The following is a 22,927-nucleotide window of genomic DNA, read 5'->3' on the forward strand; positions in this document are numbered from 1 at the left end:
CTTCTCTCTGGGATTTTGACCTGGGAGAACCTCGCAGCCTAGAGTTCCTCAGCATTCTTTTAATTTGTTCCCAATTAAGTAGCAGTCACAGTTTAGGGGGAATGACCCAAAGTCCGGCTCCAGAGATGCGCCCAAAATCTCATTCATGTAATCTCATCTTCCTGGCCACAATGACCTGTTCTGCCAGTGATGCTCACAGGACTTTTTTTGATAACTGGTGTAAAAGGGAATGCCTCTCTTGTCCTGGACAATATGGTATACTAATCTGACACCCAAAGCTGCTACAACCACTTTACTACCTGAGAGAAGTCAGCACAAGAATATAATTAACACATGAAGGTCAGAGCCAGATGAAAGATGGAAACAGAGAGAGAGCGAGCCTTGATCAAGCCTCTGCAATGCAACCTCTAGTTTTGTAAATCACATAACTACTTCATTATTATTATTATTATTATTATTATTTTGAGTTGGAGTCTCACTCTGTCATCCAGACTGCAGTGCAGTGGCCGCTCCTGGCCACCGCAGCCTCGACCTGCTGGGCTCCGGAGATGCTTCCGCCTCAGCCTTCCAAGTAGCTGGAACTACAGGTGCGCACGGTACCACGCCCGGCTAACTTTTGATTTATTGTAGAGATGAGTTCTTGCCAAGTTGCCCAGGCGGGTCTCGAACCCGCTGGCTCAGGCAATCCATTCACCTCAGCCTCCCAAAGCGAGGGATTACAGGCTGAGCCACTGAGCCCGGCAACTACTTCATTATTTAAGCCAGTTCCTGCTTACATTATTGTTCTATTATACTTACAAGGAGGACACAAAAAAACCCAAAATTGTCTTTTGAAGTGCAGGCCCTTGTAGTACAGGAACCCATCGACATTAGTATACCAGCTAGTGTTGTTGTGAGAGGCTGCTTTCAGCTTCAGTAATATTTTTTTTTTAGATTGTTTCAACGTGTTTGCCTATTTCATGATGGGTGATTTACGAGCGCACCTGCCACACTGAGCTGAGTGTTCAGCAGTTTTTGACCAAAAACAGCATGATCCCATGCCCCACCCTCCCTATTTACCTGATCTTGGCCTTAGCGATTTTTTTTCTCCCAATGATAAAAGTCCTCAAAGGGAAATGTGTTGCCGATGTGGAAGAGGTGAAACAGAAAACGGAAGGTGCACTAAAAGATATCAAAATTTACAAGTTCAAAAACTGTTTTAAGTAGTGGAAAAAGTGTCTTGATAGGTGTATTGCACCAAATGGCGAGTACTTTGAAGGTGACTAAGGTTTAAACATGTAAGAGCAAATACACAATTTTTAATAAATAAATTCCAGTTTGGGGGGATCCCTCTTGTAGAATTATACGTATATTAATTATATTCTCTTTTATTTTCAACCCTTAATACTCAAACTGACAAAAAAAAGAAAAACCTCGGTGCTAAGAATGAGAAAATAAACCTATAAAAGACAGTATTGGCTGAGAGGGAGAGGTCCAGCAGGGGGCAGTGTGGAGCCCAACATAGAGGTTGGTGATCCCTATCCAAATACAAGGTCAACTGCCATTTATCACCTTGAATTGCACTGTGATTTTCCTCACAGTCAACAAACTTGTTCCTGTACCCATGTCTCTACTAAAAGTATAAGGAAAAAAGATAGAAGAGAGTACTGCTGAAAGAAATACTTTCTCCTTTTTCTTGAAAGGGAGGAGAAGGATCTCTGGGCCAGCTGCACTCATTCACATTATGGTTTGATCCCCATAGGCACTTGAATTGACAAACCCTGAAGTGGTCCTACTTCTGATTTGGGGGAAGTGGGGATCAGGGCAGTGTAGGGTCCTGAACTAAATTATTCCTGAGGTCCTTAGAGTCTATAACTTAAAAGTACAGTATATTCTCAATTTTTTGTGCCTTGCTTTTTTCACCTAATATTATATCTTATAATTTTTTCTTTTTGCATATGTAGATCTACCTAATTCTTTCAATAACAATGTATTCCATCATCTAGTTAAAGATTCTATTACTAAAAGAAAAAATGCAGTGTATTCTAATAGCATCTATTGATTTCTTCAGACTACATTTGGTCATTTAAGTTAACTAAATTAAATGATATGCATAAAATTAGGAGGCGATCATGAATAAGACATGAATAAGACATGCATAAAATTAGGAGGCTATCATGAAAATTAGGAGGCTATCATGAAAAGAATGTATCACCATGTGACTTTTTAAGTAATTAGTATTTAACTATTTCAAATCCTTGCATTCTTGAACTTATATGGGCTCTATCAAAATAGCTCATGCCACGTAGTATTCTGAAGTTTCCCCCATTATTACAATAACTCTGAACATTACTGTGTCAAATCCACTAAGAGATTTCAGTATCTGTATAGGAATACTTTCAAATATGACACCAAGAAAGACTATTGTATAAAACACAGCTCAAAAATAAATAAATAAATGTGTGTGTGTGTGTGTGTGTGTGTGTGTGTGTGTGTGTGTGTGTGTGTATATATATATATATATATATATATATATATATATCCAGTTCAAATATATCTGTTGCTATAGAGGTTTTACGAGATGAGGGGTAGGTGAAAGACAAGAAAATATGTGTTTGTGTTTTTATTTAACAGCAAAAATTCTAGGAACAGAGTACTAGGAAAAGAAAACTTAATGTGCACTCCCCAAAACACTAATTTTTCAAAGATGATATAATCTACTCTAAGACAATACCCAAGCGGCGGAACTGTGTTAGAGCTGCAGGCTCTGCAGACAGTGTGAGTCGGAATCTCTTAAAAGCCTGTGTTTCCTGCACGACTTACCCCCTGAGTCAGGACCAGCCAGAACCAATTTTTTAAATGATCACCATCAAAATCAGATGTTTACAGAATCTGACCAAGCAAAAGTCCATGGGATTATATGTGAAAGACAGTCAAACATGAACCCAGTTTAACAGCTGTTTTCCCTTTGACTAAAATGAATAAAGGATGGGATAAGGTATGATAATACAAAAGAGAAAGAACGTTCCCAGCTGAACCTAGTTTCACATGGTGAGCAAGAGAGAGTGATACCTCTAAGAGCATAGACTAGGAGATAGACAGCCTGGTTTGTGTCCATCTCTACCACTTATTACCTGTGAAAACTTACCCTTCTCTGCCTCTTCATTTTTCATATATGCAATAGAGTTGTCTCAGAGGATTACATAGACCAATTATGTTAAAACAGAACAGCATCTGGTGCATAAGGAGGTCTCAATAGATGTCCCTGTGCCTAAATGTCATTTGGCTATATGTTTGGTAATATCAAGTCATGAAACCCATCACTTACTAATTCTAGGATACTGATCACAGTCTTAGAATTAATTAAGATTGATTTCTCCAGATGACCTGGAACTTTGTTGGAAAACTCATAACATTGGTTCCCTAGGCTATTTCTCTGCATGATTTTCTAAAGGTCAGTTTCTGAGAATGTCTGAACAACACCTAAATTTTTATGTTCGATGTATTAAGTAAATACTTCTGTTAAGTGATTTCATTCTTGGGCACATATTTGGCATACAGCACATAACTATGGCTAATGGTCACTTTCCCCCGCTGCTTTATAATGAAACTCTTCCTGACTTTGTATAGGGAGCTGCTTCTTTAGACTTGGGGATTTTCCTGCATAAACAGGATGTATGTCAAGGCTAAAAATTGGGTTACTGTGCAAATAGGGGAAAAGTGATGAGCACATTACTTATAATTCTATTTTTAGTTCCACAGCTTTCCACACGGCTGCCAGAGTTAGATCTGAAACACAGATGGGATTGTGTTATTCTACTGCTTAATAGTCGTCAAATGGCTCCTCGCTGCCTAGAAAATGTCCAAGCTCCTTAACAAGCCCAAGGCTTGAAACAATCTGGTCCCAATCTGCCTTTGTAAGCTCATCTCCCCCCATTCCCTCCTCTACATCCATGTTCTGATTTCTGAGTACTTCTTGCAGTTGCTTCTTTGCCTTAACTCATTGCTTCCTGTGATTGGAATACCTTTGTCATGTAGCATATCTCTTCCACCAAGTTCAGCTGATGTGTTGTCTGTGTCATGCTTCATGTTTACTTCATCTTTCGCTGACTTCCAGGCAGAATTAATCATTTTCTCCTCATATCTTGTAAAGGTCTCATCAAGTACTATGCTAGAGATACAACAGGATGTCAAAACAGATATCATCCTGCCTTTCTGGAGCATGCAGTCTAAGGAGGAGTCAGATATTAACTCATTAATGTCTCAAATATAAGTTAAAACTATGATACAAAGAGGAGCGCAGTGATACAAAATCATTTAGAAAATTTAAAAAGGCTTTTCTGAATAATATCAGCAAACTAGGTGAAAAGGAGCAGGAATAATATTCTAAAGAGGAACATCATGTGCAAGGGTCCTGTGGCAGCATTCAATGACTGGAAGGCCAGGGAGGTTGGAATGGAAAGACAATTGAGGAGCCTGTAGTTGGCTGATACTGAAGAATCCCACAATAGCCTTTCTTCTTGAAGCTTAATCTACTCCAATTAATGTTCTTTATCATCTAGAGGAAGATAATGTGGGATTTCAAGAAAATGCAATATGGAATTTGTCATATTTTTAATATTCAATTGCTATGGAAAACCATACCCTAAAAACTACTTCCAACATTCATAAACAAAATTTTTCCTTTTTTAAAAAATTATTTATATACTGCTCCTGACAGACTGTTCATAAGTTACAAAAGCTGTGCCCAGCACCAAGAGTTCTTACTGCTCAGAAAATAAGGCAACAGCTTGTTTTTACTGGCAGGAGTAAATCAATACCCTTCTGCTAACTTGCACTGCCAGTGTGACCCACCCCCTACACATACCTAATATATGCTGTAGAGGGAAAATAAGCTCATTATTGGGGACATCAACAGTCCCAAGCGTCTTCCAGATTACATTCTTCACAAGATTACTAGTGTCATTGACCTTAGAAAAATTGAGTATGTGTATTATCCTTAAAGTAATTTTTTTCAAAAATTCCTCAAGTGATTCATTTCCCAGAGCTTTTTCACAGTAAAAATAAGGGAGATATTCAATCCCTCAGGGTTTATGTCAAAAACAAGGTTTCTTTTCTGGGTGGTGAATTCATGGTGAATTTTTGTTTCTAAAGAAAGAGTTTTATGTTTGAACTCTATGTTCAGTACAATTACAGTTAGAATATGCAGTGATTTGACATTTATTTCATTTACTCATTCAACAGATATTTGTTAAGTACTCATCATGGGCTCGTCACTATGACCATTATGGTCATAAATATTTGTGGTCTATGTATTTTATTTCCTTAGCTCAGAAAACTGAAGTATCACAGAAAACAAAGTGGTAAGACTTGCTTATCCATTTTATCCATTTGATCTTCATATGCAAAAATATCAGATATTAATTTCCACTTTGTGGTTGATGACATTAGCCTGTCATAACTAATTATAGTGTCGGCCACAGAAATGATAGATGAGACAGCAGGAATTTTGAAGAAGAGTCCAGAATCAAAGCACTCCATCACTTTTGATAGAATCAGAACAAAACTTTCCATTCTGTTTCTGTGAAGTACGTTACAGAGTAAAGCAAAAATGTAACCAGTCACTCTCAATTCTAAAATTAGGGTTTTTGTGTTTTTAGCAAATGTCTTTGTTGGAGCTTCTAACTACTCAGGACAAAAAGTTCCACAGTGACAGGGAGACTATGGAGTCATGGCAGACAGGGCTGTGCCCAATTTGTGCTGGTAATCCTGCTTATTACTATAAAAGGAGCCATCACCTGTTTGTCCAAAAGCAGATTGTCCTCCACTAGACAGCCAAGCTCATTGTTCCCTGCCAAGTTCAATTTCAGGTTCTCTCTGTTCTTTTTAAAGGGAACCTTACATGACTGTTTCCAACTTACATTGCAATAGTTCATACTTCTGTCTCCATCTGTCAGGTCTTTAAGTCCTTATAATATCAAACACTCAACCTGGAATTTACGACTGTGGGGGCACACTGAATTCCCTCCAAAGACAATAGGAGAGATGGAAGTATCTTTAAATCACCATTTAACAAATAGTTGTCTTTGAGATTTTGGAGAATACAAACCCGATATTTTATTTTCAACCAAGGATCACCCTACTTCTTGTGTTTGTATGTGTTTAGATATATTTTTGGAAATTGTGCATTTGCAACAGGATGACCGCTTTAAATCAGATCCTTAAGAATTTTGAAATTCTTTGGGGTAGAAGCTGAGAAAAAACACTTGAAAGCTGACACTTAAAACCTGCAGGAAAAAAAATTTCATCTTGCAAGATATAGTAGCTTCAATTGTCTCCTGAGACTTGCTATTTCTTTGTTCTTGATTATGAGTGAATAAGCACCCTTAGCTATAAAAATAAAAAATATATATATTAATTCATTGTCTTTGGGAACAATTTTGAAGCCCCATAAACCTTTACGCTGGCATTATAAATGAGAAATTATCCGTTCAGTGTGCTGATATAAACTGGATGAAGTCTCTGCAGACATTGCAGCTTTTTTGTTGGATAGCCAAACAGAGAAAAATGTTTTCCTTTTTCTTTGGAACTTAGTGTGTACTTTTCCTAAAAATTGTCCCTGGCTTGTGTGAAGAGATTGTATTTGCATTTGAACAGAAATTCTTAGACAAGATGAAAAACTGAAACCAAAAAAAAAAAACTGTGGGCAAATCATATATATAGGCTTCTTCAAATCAAATTAGAAAGGTGACTCAAAAGAAACTGGACAAAACCAAATGGCTTTTATTCAGGAACATACTGTCTGTCAGTGTTCTTCTTGTACTATTTCATTTGAGACAACCCAGACTTTGAGACATATGCTGATTTTGGACTATTATGTTCTGAGGTGATTAACTTATTGAGGCCAGATTATGAGGTCACATCCATACCCTACAAGTAGTGTTGGGACTTTCCTTGAAGGCAGTGGACACCCCCACTATCAACTACCTGAGAAGAGGTAGTTCCAAGAACAAGGGAGGAAACACTTAGACTTTGAAGAGGGAAAAAACTTTTTACCTATTTCTAGCCCCATAGCTATTTATAATTAGCCTAAAAGAAACATGAATTCTGTTGCTTCCCTGGTAATAAGAACCAAGTCAATGTCAGTTGTGTGGAAACACACTGGTGAACCACTTACCCATTAGAGAGCTAAACATGGTAGTCCTGGTAAGATTTCCCAGGCGATGGAGTCTGCATCTGTGGTTTCTGAAAGTCGCCCTTTCCAGTAGCAGTTGTACTTTTTTTAGTGCTGAATTTCCATCAGATTATGTCCATTTTATAGTAAAATAACTGTAAGTACAAAGACATCATAAAAACTAAACAAAAAACTCACTAAAGGGGCTAAATAGTACATTTGAACTGGTAGAAGAAAGTCAAGAAACTTTAAACCAAGTTTATTAAAATTATACAATCTGAGGAACATAACAGAAAAAAGAATAAAGAAAAATCTATAAAACCTCAGAGATCTTTGGTACACCCATCAGATGTACCAGTATATGCATAATGAATGTCCAGAAGAAGAGAGAGAAAGGGGAATAAAGAATATTTGAAGAAATAATTGAAACTTCCTAAATTGGCTGAAAACTATTAATGTGCACATTCAGAAAGCTTAACAACTCACAAATAGCGTAAACTCAAAAAGAACCACACCTAGACACAACATACTCTTAATTTAAACTCAATTTGGTCTAAGGTTTCCTCCATACCTTGAGGCCCTACATAATGAACAGCATCCTAACTTAGTACATAAATTAACTGCAAACCTAACTTAGGAATACATTTTTAGTAATAGCTAGCTGAGTCTCAGCCAGTAACAGCAGCCAAGCTTCAGCCAGTCATAGATAGCCACTGATAACACCATGTTCATGTAAGGTAAAAGCCAAGGTGTAATTAAGCAAGCTGTTTCTGAACCTCACTTCTGTTTCCTGTTCATAAATATTCCCTGCACATATTGCAGGGTGGAGATCTCTGAACTTCCAGTTCTGATTGGCTCCCCAATTTACAAATAATTTTTTGCTCAATTAAATTATGCTACATTTAATTTGTCTACAGTTTTTACTTTCAGTAATACTCAAATTGTCAAAATACAAAGAAAAAAAGAATTTTGAGAGCAGTAAGAGAAAAGTGACTCATGACATACAAAGGATTCTCAATAAGTTTGACAGGTGATTTCTGATTTAAAAAAAAATCATTGAAGCCAGTAGACAGTGGAATTATGCATTCAAAGTGCTGAAAGATTGTATACCTAACCCTGAATCGTACCCTACATCTTTAACATAAAAAAAATTAAAAGTAAAACAAAAAACAAAGTGCTGAAAGAAAAAATGTATAAGCCAAGAATTTCTATCTAACAAAACTATTCTTTAAAAATCAAGAAGAAATTAATACATTCTCGGGTTTTAAAAAATTGAGTTTTAGTCATGGCCAATACCAACCTATTTTAGATTACTTATGCCTAGTGGTCTAATAGGAACGTTATATTTCCATTACTGCCCTTCTTTTTTTTTTTTTTCTTGAGTTGGAGTCTCACTCCGTCGCCCAGACTGGAGTGCAGTGGCTGCTCCCAGCCATCGCAGCCTCAACCTGCTGGGCTCTGGCGATCCTTCCGCCTCAGCCTTCCAAGTAGCTGGAACTACAGGCGTGCACTACCGCGCCCTTCTGATTTTTGATTTATTGTAGAGATGAGGTCTCGCCAAGTTGCCCAGGTGAGTCTCGAACCTGTGGGATCAGGCAATCCACTCACCTCAGCCTCCCAAGGCACGGGATTACAGGCTGAGCCACCGAGCCTGGCTGCCTTTCTTATCTTAGAATTAAAACACTTGGTCCTTTAGTTTTTTATTCCAAGCTAAAAATGGGTCTGTATCTTTAAATTTGTTTAGAATGTATTTTATACATCAATGGGAACTAATGTAACCATATACCCACTCCTATTTTGAAATGAAATGTGGATATAGATCTGCCTCTCTGAATCTAAGCCTGTGTCCATAATGTAATTCACATTCTTTCCCTGAATTTATTTATATATCTAGCAAGTAATCAAGAGAGGTTGCTACAAAGGTAGAAAGAAGTTGCTAACTACAATTATTTTCCAAAATTCACATCAAACTTTTGGTAACTCCTAATAGTTGGTTAGGTTAATGCGTTTCAAAAAAAAAAATGCCTATTGTTTGAGAGTTCTGAGTATAGACTGCTTATCTTTAGCAAAGATATATATTTATCTGCCCATCGAGATGTGCTGACCTCAGTCCCATTATCTTTGACAATTGTCTTCAAACTAACTTTCTCCCCTTTCCCTAGAAATCCATACCATAAGTCCTCTTTAGATGTGTCATTATTTTCTTTTCTTTCTTTTTATTTTATTTTTTTTATTTTTTTATTTTTGAGTTGGAGTCTCACTCTGTCGCCCGGACTGGAGTGCAGTGGCCGCTCCCGGCCACCGCAGCCTTGACCTGCTGGGCTCCGGCGATCCTTCGGCCTCAGCCTTCCGAGTAGCCGGAATTACAGGCGCGTGCTACCACGCCCAGTGAATTTTTTGATTTATTGTAGAGATGAGGTCTCCCTGTCCAGGCAGGTCTCGAACCCGCGGGCTCAGGCAGTCCACTCACCTCAGCCTCCCAAAGGCGCGGGATTACAGGCTGAGCCACCAAACCCGGCTATTTTTTTTTTAATACAGGGTCTCTGTCACCTGCACCTGTACTGGAGTGGAGTGATCATAGGTCACTACAGCCTTGAGCTTTTGGGCTCAAGCAATCCTGCCATCTCAGCCTCCCAAGTAGGTAGGCAGCTGGGACTACCACTATGCACCACCATGCCTTGTTAAATTTTTATTTTTTTGTAGAGACAAAGTTTGCTACGTTGTTAGACTGGACCCAAACTCTTGGCCTCAAGTGATCCCCCTGATTCAGCCTCCCAAAGTGCTGGAGTTACAGGCATGAGCCACCACACCCTGTTTGGATGTGTCATTCTTTCCCTAATTTAGTGACTCCATAAATCTGCCCAGATTACTTACCTTTTAAAAGAAAAATACCTTCACCTTTATAAGTCCTTTTTTGATATCCTGAAAATGAGTTACTCGCCCCTTGGAAGTTCTACTTCCACTTTTATTTCTGGAAAGCACTTGTCACATTATACAATAGTTATCTGCCCACATGGCTGCCTCTACCACTAGACTCTGATCTCCAGAAATGGTACCTTTCATGGGTCTCTGTACCCCTGATGCCAACACAGTAACCAGCAAAGAGAAGTGGCTCCATGAGGATGGGTTTAATGAAGCACTTGAAAAAACATAACTAAATTCAGGATTTGCACTTAAATAGTAACAAGTAAAACTAAAAACATAACTAAACATAACTAAATTATAGATCTAAAAACCTAATTGGGATAATTGATGATCCTTAACCTCACAGTATCTCACACCAGTAACCTGCCAATAACATACTCTGATAATCCACCAATGTAAAGAAAATTCTGTGCTCCTTTATGACTACTACTGATATAGAAGGATGAAAGTAGCCAAAGAACTAGGGTACTTTATGTGTGTTTTATTTATTTGAACACATGAAGCAGTACCCTTGAAAAGTAATCGATACTAACCTTAGCAATTTGATCACACGCCTGACTGGCTTTCTTCACAAGTATTTCAAATATGCCTGAACGTGTCTGAAAATGAGAATAAATGCAGGTTCTGTTGGGAAATACAGTATGTATAGTCAAGTAACTTAAAGCACTTGAATTAATCATCTTTATACCCTATTATCAAGCATAATGCTTGGCAGACAATGGATGATAAATGTGTGTTGAGTCAACTAATCAAGCACAGCTGTCTTAATTTAAATAATACGCTAGTTTTCTGCATCTTTTTCTTATATTTACCCCTGCTTCCATTTCGTGTCCAAAGCATGGTTCTGTCTCTCAGCACACCTTACTGCCGAGGAAATAAATCCTTTTTTCAGAATGGCTTTCTGTAGTTATTACTTTTGAGATCAATTCAGCCTCCATCTCCAACACTTGATGTCTCAAATAGAATTGCTTTCTTAGTTTTCCATTTCAGGATTTGCACTGAAATAGTAACAAGTAAAATTTGATCACGTGGAAATAGTCTTTTTTTAATTGAACACACGTCACTTATGAACTCTCTTGAGTTTATTCTCAAGACTTTTCTACAATACTTCTTCTGTAAGATAATAATAAAACTTATTTCCCAATTTTCTCCAACATTTCCTTTTCTAAACCCTGTAGTATTTCTTTGTCTATAGCCAACACTCCTTTACATTTTTTCCCCTGGAACCCACACCTTGGCTAAAGATTAGTCTTGGTAATGCTATCTTCTTTTATCCTCCTTTTCAATACAGTGTAGTTAACCTTTTGTCTGTGATCAAATATATTTCAGTGTAATCAAGAAATTTGAAAATGAAGTGCTTCTTCACACTCCTTTAAATGATGGGTCGTTTAGAAAGAATAATACCTGTTATATAAGAAATAATTTTAAATACATTTCTCTATGGAGCATCTTATATGAATTCATGTTGTAAGAATATTGGTTTCTGACTGTATTAGTCTGCTCAGGTTGCTACCATCAACTGTGTGGCTTTAACACGGATATTTATCACCCACAGTGCTGGAATCTGGGAAGTCCAAGATCAAGGTAGTGGCAGATTTAATACCTAGTAAAGACTTAGTCCAGCCTTGACAAATGACTCCTTTCCCACTGTGTCCTCACATGGATGGAGAGAGAGGGAGTGCAAGCTTTTTGATGCCTCCTACTAGGATGCTAATCCCATCATGAAGGCCCAATCCTCATGTCCTTATCTAAACTTAATTATGTCCTAAAGGGACCATCTCCAAATACCATCACATCGGAGGGTAGAGTTTCAACATATGAATTTTGAATGCACACAATTCAGTCCATAGCACTAACATAACCTTATGAAAGAGAATAATGAGTCATAGATAAAACTCAGTCAACTCATTCTTTCTTTAAAGTATACATCCTCATAATTCTCACTAAAATTTTTATCAAAATTTCTGAAGTGGTAGAATTTTAAAGTAATTGACAATATGACTAATGATAGCATTTGGTAAATACGTTTTATTGTAAGGCATCGCTTTTGTGAATTCATTTTAATTTACCTAGACTTTTGAGATTTGAAAAGTTAAGAGAATAATGGTCTCACACTTACCAGAAAGGTTGAAATAAAAAAGAATGACAATACAAAGTGAAAATGAAACTATAGAGCAATGAGAATTCTTCTATATTGCTGGTAATACTGCAGTTGGGACTCATTTATAAAAGTACACATCTGGGAAACACTAAAAACAGAAGTTCATCAACAATAGAATGGATAAAAACATGGTGTAGTCAGACAATGGGTTACTGCACCACGAGATAGAGAATGAATCGATACATTCAGCAAATGTGATGAATGTCAAAGACATGATTCATGAGCAAAAGACACTAGACACAAATGTGCATATTCATTTTATTTATCTGAGTTTCAAGAACAGGTAAAACAAACCATTGCTGATAGCAGCAGAATAATAGTTATCTGTGGAAAGGTTTATTGAGAGAAAGGAGATATGAGGAAATTCTCTGGAGCTAAGAATGCTCTATATTTTGATCTAGGTAGTAGGCACGTCAGTATAAAGAATGTTAAAATTCATCAGATTGTATACTTAAGATGTATACACTTTAAGGTATATTACTCCTCAATAAATATTAAAACTCATTTTTAAAGAGGATTTAAATATTTGATTAAAATAAAAAACTGACCTACACTGTGGCCTAACAAATGCCTAAACTCTAATGAGTCCTATATTTCTCAGGACAAACTGACTGCTTTGTCCACTGACTTTTCCAAAGGAAACTTTTAAACATTTTAAACACATTAACACCAAATCGTGACTAGGAGGCTTTCTGGTAGCCTTCATCTAACTATGGCAATAATGCCTTTTCTTGCAAAACTCAGATTCCACATTATCACTTGGTTTTAAAACTAAATAATGGGCTGTATGGGGATCCATACTTCAGTTCTGTGTCCATAGTTTAGATTATTTAAATAAGATGACATTTGACAGCAGAACAGAATACCACTAGTAATTATTCAAAGAACAACAGAGTTAAATTGGGACTGTCTCAGGTAAACTGGACACATTGTCATATTTTCTTTAAAACTAAAGAAAATCAAGGACATGATCAGCACAAATTCAGGGTGGTGTTTTCTCTCAGCTGGGAGTGAGGTTATCATGAAAGTGGAGCACAGGGATCTTTCAAGTTTCTCTTATAAGGTGGCCCTCTGTAGGGCAAGGAGCAAGGCCCTAGGAGAAATCAAACCTGACACATTCATTTTCCAGCCTCCAAAACTGTGAGAAAATAAATTTCTGTTGTTTAAGACATCCAGTCTGTAGTATTTTGTTATGATAGCCCCAGAAAACTAATGCACCTAGTTTGTTTCAGAGATTATTATTTAGAAATTGTTCCTAATTTTAACACTACTTTAGAGACAGGAGTCTCACTATGTTGGTCAGGATGTTCTCGAATTCCTGGCCTCAAGCAATACTCCAGCCCTGAATTCCCAAGGTGCAGGTATTGCCAGCTTAAGCCACTGTGCCCAACTTTAACCCTACTTTAGAATGTTCTTTCTACCTGAAAAGGCTTTTTCTGTAGAATTGCTGAATTCTTCCATCTTACTTTATCTTGAGTTCTCAGAATCTTCGTGAAAGGGAATTGAGACATATTTGCGTGAGAAGAGAAAAATCATGGCCTGCCTCTCATTACTGCCTGGACTTTACTTGCATCCACATGATGGCAATCATGGAATCTGAAGACTGTGTGTCTCATCAGCAAAAACACACAACTAAGTCTTTTCCACAGGCTGTGTCTGAAAAAGTTTGAACACAAGCTGGCAGTAATTTAAGAGCATCCTAAGAGTCCTAGTTCTTTCCTGCCTGCCTCCTCCACATGTTTTCCTTGTGGCATCTGATTTTCCATTGACAGGCAAAGAGATTTTGTCATTTTTGAGTTAAGGTGTTTTTGCTACGACATCCAGGAAAACAGCAGGAGTAGAAGGGTAAGATGTACAGTCCTAAACAAATAAGTAATGAAGCATAAAAATTAAGTACCTTATGAAGTATCGCTTGGCAAGATAACCCACATTTTTAATGTCTACAAAAGACATTGAAAAAGGTAAATTTATCTATTTGGAAATGTTACAATGGGAATGTAATGTGTTCTTGTGTAGTCCAATTCTTGTTTTTCAGCTACCATGACATTAATTGGTGGATAGCTTTTACTCTTTCAAATTTTAAAGTATTTATAGAAACCACCAAACTTTTGGTCGTCAAGCAATTTGTGAAGTCCCTGTAGGGAAAAAGAGACAGAAAGAGAGTGGAAATTGGACAGTAAACACAAGCTGGGTGAGAGTCTCAGCATTGTTTATTTCCCATGTCACCAATCTGACTCCTCTTTGGCAGCCTTTTGTAAAATTCTACACCTGGTGTCTTCAACTGAAACAGGCCACCTGCATGGAGAAGGGCCATCCATTGTGACTTCTTTAGGAGTAACCTTCACAGCACCCATCAGGTGGCATAGCCCATTCTTAACTTGCCCTGTGAGAGCTCCCTGCTCTGCTGTTCCGTCAGGGAATGCAGCAAGTGCAGGGTGGATGCTCTCATCCGGAATGTATCTGGATTCAGTGACGCTCTATTTGACGCCCAAGAGGCTGTGTATAAACAGTAGTACTGCCACGAATGCCTGTCATTGCCAAAAACACATGGCAAGAGAAGAGCATGTGTTAGAATGCTTGCAGTGGAAAGGGGTGCGTGCATGTATTTTAAAACAAACAGCAGAGATAAAGCCATGATTACTGCTCATGCCTCCTTCACATTAGAGTCTCCCACACTGTGAGAAGAAAACCAATCTTCACATGTTTCATGAAATCATAGGAGTGAAGCCCATGAACTTACCAATGAGACCCAAAGAAGACTGTTACATCACTCAGAAGGCCATGATGTTTTCTTCATATTTGATTGAAGGTGCTTGCTAAAATTCACATGACCTATGAACCATTGATTCTGATTGAGGGAGCCTGGGCTGGGACCCAGAAATCTGAATTTTAATAGCATCTCCCCCCAGGGATTCTAATGCAAGTGAGAAGTACTTGGATAATTAATTGCAGGTCTTTGGAGAGTCAATTCTCTCTCCAGTGGCAGCTAGCTACCTATGACTCAATAGCCTGGAGATCTCTAGTTAAGTACAGTTTCACAATAATATTCTTGTTTTAAATAATAAACAAACCTTTGAAACTTGTGTAGAGCTACATCTGCTACAGCATGGCTCACTGACAACTAAAGCGTTTGTAATTATTCAGACAACAGCAAAGGGATATTTATAATAAGCTTTTATTTAGAAAAGTATTAAATCATGGAGATGAAATAGCAAAATATGTAGCATTTGGAAAATTGAAAGGCCTGTGTCAAGGTGACTGCCTTTTAAACAGACAAGGCAGGAGCTGAGAAGAAATGTTTCCTCGGTTTTCTCCAAAGCCTCAGATTTAACTGGTGTCAGCCAGTCCTTCTAGGAAGGGACAACTTGGTCAGGAATGGGGGGTGGCAGGAGTGAAGGGGCACCGGCAGGTGACAGTGGAAGGGCACTAACTTGGGAGTCAGGAGGAGATATGGCTCCTGACTTCCATCTTCTACTAACTAGGATAGGTAGCCTCAATTAACTTCCTAAAACTATTGAAGCTTGACTTCCTGTCTGTAAAAAACAAGTAGCTTCCAGCCTGACAACCCTGAGAACTCCTTGGAAAGTACAGATTTTTTGGCCATCTTCACAGAGCTTTTCATTTGGTAGGTCTACTTCCCTGTGCATAAAGAAATTTGGGAATCCAGTGGATTCCATGGAAATTCAATTTCACTTCAATGGTGAAGATTCTTCCATAGTCCATCCTGAAGGCAGAGTATGGAAAGACAAGGCAAAGGACACCAGAAAACTGTGCCCAGAGAAATTTGTCTCAGATTCCCATTGTGAGGCTGACCTATTTTACAGGTGGCATGTTTTCTAAGGTACTTTCATACTCAGCTAAAAATCCTAAATTCAGTGTGCTAAACACTATGAATGATTTGTATATTTACATAAATTTACCTTGGAAATTGTTTACCAATTTTTCTTTAACTTGGCTGATTCTTTTTTAAAAATTATTTTAGAGAAGACAGGGAAGATGGCTGCAGAGCCAGTCAGACTATGCAGGCCCCAGTGTGAGTGAGTGAGTGTATGGAAAATTTTGTGTAGGTGTCTGTGAATAAGTGGGCATGTAAGTGACTGAGTGGGGACTTGGCAGAAAGTGGCCAGGGCTCTCCTGATGAAGCGGCTGATGCCACAGCTGCTCTGCTTGGACCCTAGTGCTTCTCAGAGGGAGCAGAAGCCAAGCACCAGTTTTTTTTTAATCAGCAAAGTCCTTCCCAGGAAGAAGCTGCCAGGAGTGAACTGCCCACTCCAGGCTCTGCCTCACCACCACAGCACCTGGTCGGACACTGGCAGCAAGGGTTGCGGAGGGAGCACACCAAGAGAGCCAGAGGCAGAGTCCCACTGGAGAAGACGAAAGAGGCACCCTGCCACCATCTTGAAAACCAGGCAGGAAAGTGTTCTTGCTAGTTCACCATGAAGCAGAGCAACAGACCCAATCTCTATGACTGGTAGATTAACGACTCAGGTGTTGATCATGACCCAGAGAAAATATGCTAAAAGCACAAACTCCAGAGGGACAGGACTAGGGCTGAATCTCAGGTGCCCCACCCCCTACCCCAATTCAGTCATGGGACAAAAGGTGTGATCAGAAAAGGACAAGGAAGACTCCTGAAGAGGTCAGCAGTGAGTATAACCATGAATAACCCAATCCCCTCCTCTCCAGCAATCCTCTGAACATCAGACCTACATGGCTGGGGCACAACTGAGAGGGACGAACCCAGGCAGAGCCTGGATGTCAGCCATGATAGAAGGACCCTATCCCAGAATAAGCCTGGCTAGGGTGCTCCCCCATATGTACATGGAGAAGAGACAATTCTGTACCTCCCCACCAGAGAGGATCCCCCTGACCACTTGAGAGTGAGAGGGGAAGATGGAATTCCCGCCCCCCCATCCCCACTGGCTCTTCCACTTTCCCTAGTCAGACACTGGGGAGATTGTGAATGAGGCTGCAGCTCCACAGGAGACTGCAGAGGGAGCTACCTGTGAGCAGTTGAGAGGGAAAATGACAGAAGCTGCCATAAGAGGGCAGATTTTTTTTGTTTTTGTTTAATTTTTTTTTCTTTTTCCTTTGCACATGAATGTGTATGTGAGGGTTCAATCTGCATTCTGTCCACCTTTTGCTTTCATTTTTATTTTTCCTTTCTTCTTTCTTTTTTGTTTTCTGTTTATGTGTGTATATGAATGATTGAGTTTATTCATCATTAAATTTTTCATGTTTGTTTGTTTGTTTGTTTGTTTGTCTTTTTTTAATTTCATGTGTGTATGAATCCTTTTTTTTTTTTTCTTTTCTCCTTTTTCTTCTCCTTTCATTTCGTATTGTGTGTTTGTGCAGTTTTCCAGGTTTTTTTTTTTTTTGGCTTTTTTTTTCCAATTAGTTTTGGGTGTGTGTGTGTGTGTGTGTGTGTGTGTGTGTGTGTGTGTTTTGCTTTGGTTCTGCTTTTGTTTTTCTGTATTTTTTTCTTATTTTTTTACATGTTATTTCATTCTACTTTCCTCTGTTCTTCTCATTGCTTTTACTGCATCTTGGACTCAAGGGGTACACACATGTACCCATTGTATCATCATATAGAGTGGTGGTGGGGAGTGGGACTCAGGGAACGCATACCACAGTCAGTGAACATTGTGATTTGCAAGTAGTTTCTGAATACTAGTTCCCCATGTTCCACTTTATTCAACTCTCAAAACTACAAGAGACCCACAAAGCTTTCCACCCACAACCCTGTTTCAAAATAGAAAAAATTCAGAGCCCTGATCAGGGGAGAATGGAGGGCTGAGCAAACATCAGAAGTGAAAGTCCCTCCCACTACCACCAAATAACAGAACTGGAAAGAAAAGAAAGAGATGCATCATAAATGAAGAAAAATAAATGGAAGAGTACAGGTATTTCCCAGTGTAACAAAGAGAAAATGCCTGAAAAAAATCAGACCTCAGAGCCCAAACAATGGAAGTCACCAACGACTTGCCTCAGAATACAACAGGGATTAAGGTATGGATAGAAAGAATGAATAAGACTCAAGAAAGATAAGATGAAACACTGAAAGAACTTGTAACAGAGATTTTGGTCATAAAAAATTTCATCCAAGAAATAAACAATAGGATGACAAGCATGGAAAATATAATTAATCAAGCAGGAGAAAGAATCTCAGAACTTGAAGAACAAAACATGGAATTAACCTGATCTGTAAATAACATAGGAAGAAAACTCAGAAAGAAGAACAAGCCTCTAAGAGATGTGTGATTATATCAAGAGGCTGAACCTACACCTGACTGGTATCCCACAAGAAGAAAGGGAAATGGAGAACACCTTGGAGCAAGTATTCCAGGAGATTATCCAAGAAAACTTTCCCTATCTCACCAGAGATGTGACCATTCAAACACAAAAGATACAGAGAACCCCTAGGCGCATGATAATTCTTCTACACAATGTAGGTACAAAAGAAAAAATCTGAAAGGCAGCAAGAGAGAAAGGTCAGACTACCTAATGAGCAAACCAATCAGAATAGCAGAAGACCTATTGGCAGAAACACTACAAGTTAGAAGGGACTGGAGTCCAATATTCAAATTCCTCAAAGATAAACAATTTCAGCCAAGAATTTCCAACCCAGCTAAGCTCAGCTTCTTCAGTGATGGAGAATTAAAATCCTTCCCTGACATCCAGTTCCTAAGAGATTATGCAACTTCCAAACCAGTTCTACAGGAGACACTTAAAAAGGTATTAAGCATAGAAGAAAGAAAAAAAAAAAAAGAATGACCACACAGTTTCTAAGAGAACAGAAGAACACAGACTCAACAGTTAAAAGAAAACAAATAAAAACTTTATAAAAGCCTCATGATGGGGCTAAACCATCACATTTCAATAATCAGCCTGAATGTGAATGGACTAAATGCACCAAAGGAAAGACACAGAACAGCAAACTAGATTTTTTTTTAAAATGACCCAATAATTTGCTGCATCCAGAAAATTCATATCATCATAAAGGATGCACACCGACTCAAATAGGACAGAAAAGAATTTCCAGGTGAATGGATCACAAAAGGAGACAGGAGTCATAATCTTAACATCAGATAAAACAACCTTAAAGCTATCAAAATAAAAAAGATTCAAAAGGACACTACATAATGATAAGAGGTTTAATCCATCAGCAAGAAATAACCATCCTAAACATATATACACCCAAAATAGGAGTACCAGTGTTTATAAAGCAACTATTAAGTAAACTAAAAAAAGATATTAACTCTAACAATACTATAGCTGGGAACTTAAATATTCCACTAACAATCTTAGATAGATCATTGAGGCAAAAAATCAATCAAGAGATACAGAGCCTCAACTTAACACTTGATCAAATGGACCTAATAGATATCTACAGAACCCTCTACCCAACAACCATGGAATATACACTCTACTCCTCACCACATAGAACATATTCCAAGGTTGATCAAATCCTCAGCCATAAATCAAGCATAAATATATTTCATAATATTGAAATACAATCATGCACCTTCTCAGATCACAGTGGAATAAAAATAAATATCAATACTAACAAAGCCCACAAAGTCCAACACCCCAAAACCCACAAAGACATGGACACTATACAGCGTGATGCTGAACAACTACTGGGTCAACACAGAAATCAAAACAGAAATTAAAAGATTCCTGAAAACAAATGGTAATAAAGAAACATCTCACCAAAACCTCTAGGATGCCATCAAATCAGTTCTAAGAGGGGAATATATATCTCTATGAACACACATCAAGAAAATGAAAAGATTAAAAGGTAACAGCTTAACAAATCACCTAAGGAAGTTGGAAAGACATGACCAACAAAACCCTAACTTTAGCAGAAGAATCTAGATGACCAAAGTAAAAGCCCAAATCTGGGACATAGAAGACAAAAATATCATAGAAAAAAGTCAACAAAACAAAATGCTGGTTTTTGAAAGAATAAACAAGATTGATGGACCCCTAGACAGAATAACCAAGAAAAAGCCCAAATAAACACAATCAGGAACACAAAAGATCAACTCACAACTGACCCCAAAGAAATACGAAAGATCATCAGAGATTACTATGCACATCTGTATGGAAACAAACTTCATAACCTAAGTGAAATGGAAGACTTTCTGATATCACATGACCTTCCAAGATTGAAATAAGAAGACATTGAGACATTAAATAGACCAATAACAACCCAGGAAATTGACTCCATCATAAGAAAACTATCTACAAAAAAAAAAAAACCTGCACCAGACAGCTCTCCAGTGGAATTATACAAAACATACAAGGAGGAGCTGATACCAATCCTATTGAAAACATGCCAGGCAATTGAGAAAGATGGAATTCTCCCCAAATCATTTAACAAAGCTAGCATCATGCTGATACCCAAACCAGATAAAGATCCAACAAAAACAGAGAACCACAGGCCAATATCCCAAATGAGCATAGATGCTAACATTTTCAACAAGATCCTAGCAAACTAGATCCAATAACACATCTCAAAAATCACCCACCATGACCAAATAGGTTTTATCCCCAGAATGCAGGAGTTGTTCAACATCTGCAACACCATAAATGTAATTAAATGCATCAATAGATGCAAAAACAAGAACCAAATGATTATGTCATCAGATGCAGAAAAAACTTTTGATAAAATCCAGCATGCTTTCTTGATAAAAACCCCTCAAACACACTAAGCATAGAAGGAACATACCTCAAAATAGTAAGTGTCATCTACAATAAACCCATAGCCAACATATTGCTAAATGGACAGAAACTGGAAGCATTTTCCCTGAAAATCAATACAAGACAGGTTGCCCACTCTCACCCCTCCTGTTCAACATTGTGTTGGAAGTCCGAGCTACAGCAATAGACAAGAGAAGGAAATCAGGGTTATCCAAATAGGAAAAGAAGAAGTCAAGTTATCCCTCTTTACTGAAAATACGACCCTATACCTTGAAAAATTCAAGAGGATCTGTCAAGAGCCTCCTTTCACTGAAAAAGAAATTTGACCAATTCTCGGGGTACAAAATAAATATGCAAAAGACAGTTGCATTCTTATACACCAACAACAAACAGGCAGAGAATCAAATAAAAAGCACAATTCCATTCACAATAGCCCCCCCACCAAAGAAAATGTAGTACCTCAGCATCTTCCTAACCAGAGAAGTGAAAGACCTTTACAATGAAAATGATAAAACACTGCTCAAAGAAATCCAAAAAGACACAAACAAATGGAAAATAGTCCATGATCAGGAATGGGTAGAATCAACATTGTTAAGATGTCCATTCTACCAAAGGCAACCTACAGATTCAATGCAATACCCATAAAATGACCAACATTATTCTTCTCAGAGCTGGAAACAATACAGAAATTCATGTGGAAACATAAATGACCACCAATAGCCTAAACAATCCTTAGCAAAAGAAACAAATTGTGAGGTATCTCACCTCTAGACTTTATTATAAGGCTATATAACTTTTTTTTAATTGTGGGTTACAATTCAGGGTTAGGTATACAAATATTCATTGTGCAGGTATCCTTGTTGAAGAGGTGTGACCCTCCTTCCCCAGGCAGCTTCCCACTACTGCCAATTCCACCTCCTCTCCCCTCCCCCACACCCCAGCAGTTTCCTGCTACTGTCATTCCTTTCCTTATGGTATTACAATAGTTGTTCAAGGTTCACTTATGAGTGAGAACATGTGATACTCAGTTCTTTGTTGTTGTGAAAGATCACTCGGTATTGTAAAATCTAAGTCCATCCAGGTTTCTGTGAAGTTCATGATTTTGTTCTTCTTTATGGCTGCATAATATTCCATTGTGTATATGTCCTCTTTGGATGGACAGCACAGCTGGTTCCATGTTCTTGCTATTGTGAACAATGCTATGATAAACATACATGTGTAGGTATCTTTTTTATAGAGTGATTTGAGTTCTTCTGGGTATATTCCCAGTAGGGGGATTGTGGGGTCATATGGAAGGTCGATTTTTAGAACTTTTAGGAATCGTCAAACTGTTTTCCACAGAGGCTGTGCTAGTTTATACTCCCATCAAAAGTGTAGAAGTGTTTCCCTTTTGCCACATCCTCTCCAGCATCTGTTATTTTTTGAGTTATTGATGATGGCCATTCTGAGTGGAGTTAGGTGGTATCTCAGTGTAGTTTTAATTTGCATTTCTTTGATGACTAGTAAGGCTGAACATTTTTTCATGTATCTGTTGGCTGTTGTTATGTCTTCTTTTGAAAACCGTCTATTCGGCCGGGCTCGGTGGCTCAGCCTGTAATCCCACGCCTTTGGGAGGCTGAGGTGAGTGGATTGCCTGAGCCCATGGGTTGGAGACCCGCCTCACAACTTGGCGAGACCTCCATTGTTCTATATGCCTGTTCTTGTACCAATACCAGACTGTTTTAATTATTGTAGCTTTATAATAAAGTTTAAAGTCTGGGAGTGTGATACCTCCTGCTTTGTTTTGTTTTGTTTTTGCTGAGTATTGTTTTGGCTATTCGTAGTCATTTATGTTTCCATATGAATTCCTGTATTGTTGTTTCTAGATCTGAGAATAATGCTGCTGGCAATTTGATGGGTATTGCATTAAATCTGTAGATTGCCTTAGGTAGAATGGACATCTTAACAATGTTGATTCTTCCAATCCATGAACATAGAATATT

This window comes from Carlito syrichta, unplaced genomic scaffold, assembly GCF_000164805.1.
Source record: "Carlito syrichta isolate Samal-C Ts95f unplaced genomic scaffold, Tarsius_syrichta-2.0.1 Scaffold308834, whole genome shotgun sequence".
NCBI lineage: Eukaryota > Metazoa > Chordata > Mammalia > Primates > Tarsiidae > Carlito > Carlito syrichta.